Genomic DNA, 2,997 nt, shown 5'->3' with positions numbered 1-2,997 from the left:
GTTCTTGGAGAGAGATTACTCTAAAATGTTAGAATGTACAAGGATTTCATAAAATGGGGTGCTGAAAGGTGAAGGAAACGTGGTACTTATGGGGTATTTTAATTGCAAAGAAATATGTTGGGAAGAGATGACAGTGAAAGTTGGAGAGGAATTATGGGGAAATATAGGCCTATTACTTGACTATGGAATATATAATGACACAGTAGGTAAAGGAAAACACCAGATGTAGAAATAATGAAGAACTGTCAATACTGTATTTATTCTTTATGCCAGAACCTGAAATGGATAAAATTGATTACAAGACACCAATTGGGATATATTACTTGAACTAGAACTAAAGGAGGAAATGTATATGGAAAAAATAAGAAATACAGAAAAGAGATGCTGGTATATAGTAAAATGGACTTTGTGAAACTTAAGATTTTTTTTTAAGAAGTGAGTTGGGATAAATTTCATAATGAAAAGATGCAAGTGGAAGAAAAATTGAAGATTCTGAAGGAAATTTATAATGAAGGGTTGGATAAATACATCCCAAGACAAGAAAAGGAATATAATAAGTCCTGGTTTAACAGAAAGTGCAGTGAGACAAAAATAAAAAGGGAGATAAAGCTTGGAAAAGATGAAAAAAAGGAAAATCCAAGAAAGTGTCAAATATGTACCAATGAAAGGAATGTGTAAAAATAGGCAGGGAAGAAAAAAGAAATTATGAAGAAAGATGTAATAGAAAAATGTGAGGATAAACCAAAACTATTCTATAGGTATGTGAATGATAAAATGAAAAACAAGCATGAGATAGAGAAACTACTGTACGATAGGGGGAACATGGGATACACAGAAGGTATAGAAATGGCTGAGGTAATGAGTGAACATTTCAAATCAGTTTCCACAAGAGAAAAAGTATGGTACTTGGATAAAGGGCGAGAAGTGAAATCCTCCCATATGAGGGAAATAATAGCAACACGAGCTGAAATAATGGATCAGATAACAAGCCTTGATGCCACGAAATTGCATGGCCTGGATGGAATTACAAACTGGATACTAAAGAAGTATTAAGAAAAATTGGTAGGCAATATATATGATATAATAAGTTATTTGCTTAAGGAAGGAAAAAGACCAGAAGTCTGGAAAAAGGCTAACATCGTACCAATATATAAAGGAGGTAATAAGGAAGACCCAAGAAATTACAGACCAGTTTCCCTTACAAGTACTGTAGCCAAATTTGTGAAAAAATTATCAAAAGATAGACAAAACCTCTGGAAGAGAACAACATACTATACCTGAGACAATTTAGATTCAGACAGGGAAGATCGTGTGCCACAAATCTGATCTGCTTTTACTCAAAACTATTAGATATACAGGAAAGGGATGAATGGGCTGATTGTGCTTTCCTAAATCTACAAAAACTTTTGATAAAGTGCCATATAGAAAACTATTAGGAAAACTGAAAACCATAGGAGGGATACAAGATAAACTACTAGAATGGATGGAGGATTTCCTGCATGGGAGAAAAATGAGAGTAGTGCTCAGAGATAAAGGTACTTCTTGGGAAGAGGTGATTAGTGGAGTTCCACAGGGATTGGGACTGGCTCCAATAATGTTCGCTATTTATATGAATGACATGGACGAGGGTGTGGACAGTTACACGAATTTCTTTGCTGATGACGCAAAATTGTTGAGAAAAGTGAGCACTGAAATAGACTGAGTCGCTGCAGAGAGATCTGAACAAAATTTGGGAATGGAGTTAGAAGTGGCAAGCGAACTTCAACATCAAGAAATGTAGTATAATGGAATTTGAAAAAAAAGTAAAAACAGGATATCAGGACAATGTAAAATCGGTGAAAAGGTTGAAAAGAAAGTGGGATATGAAAAAGACCTGGGAGTAATCATCACAAAGGACATGTCCCCTGATAAACAGATAAAGTTGTAGGAGAAACCTACAACCTGCTGAGGTCAATAAAAGTGGCATTTACTTACTTGGACGAAGAAATGGTGAAGAAAATACTAGTTACACTGATAAGACCAAGACTGGAGTACATAATGACACTATGGTCACCCAGTACCAAAAATATATATAAAGAAACTTGAAAGAATCCAAAGAGCAACGACGAAGATGGCCCCTACACTTTCAGAACTGTCATACAAAGAGAGCCTGTCAAAACTAGAGTTACCGACCCTGGAACAAAGAAGAGAAAGAGGAGATGTGTTGACCATCTATAGAATCATGAGAAGAATTGAAGTCCTTGATAGAGAAGACTTACTAAAATGGGATACGAAAAATACAAGTGGACAGGGAAAGAAAAGAAAATATTTTATAGAAGAGACCTGAAAAAGAACAGCTTTCCCCACAAAGTGGTAGATGTGTTGAACAAACTGGACGAAAAGATAGTGTGTGCAAAAACTATACACGAGTTTAAGAACAATTTAGATACTGCGAGATACAGAGACGGAACACCACGACCACAAATTGGATCTGATTTTACTCAATACTACTAGATATACACCCACTCCTCGTTTAACGACCTACTCGGTTAACGACAACTCGGAGTAACGACGGGCTTTATGACAGACCAATATTCGTTTAACGTAAATCTCCCGAAGTTACGACGTCGTGTACGATAATTAAGTTGGCTGAGACAAATTTGTATGATGTTATAAATGAACTTGTACGGTGGATATTAGCTGTGAGGTAAAGTGTTCTGAAGCTTAGGTCTACATTACCATCCTGCAAGCTGGAAAAACTACCTGGGGTACAATATACACCGGTAGTGGTAAATGTTTAGTTTCGACCAAGGGCGCAATTATAACAATAGAAAATTAATTATTAATTTTGTAAATTGTAATGTATCAACGTAATATGCAATTTTGTGAGCGGAAGTAAAAAAAGGTGCTAAAACAAATTTCGTAAGTAACGAAGTCATGTCGGACGAATGGTACACCATGTTTGTTATGATAGATGCCGATGTCGAGGAAATGAAAGTATGATAAATTCGCCTAACC

Source organism: Oratosquilla oratoria, chromosome 1 (genome assembly GCF_046742065.1).
Source record: "Oratosquilla oratoria isolate Oo_2021 chromosome 1, ASM4674206v1, whole genome shotgun sequence".
In the NCBI taxonomy this organism is placed as follows: Eukaryota; Metazoa; Arthropoda; class Malacostraca; order Stomatopoda; family Squillidae; genus Oratosquilla; species Oratosquilla oratoria.
Note: the sequence above shows the minus strand (reverse complement) of the source record.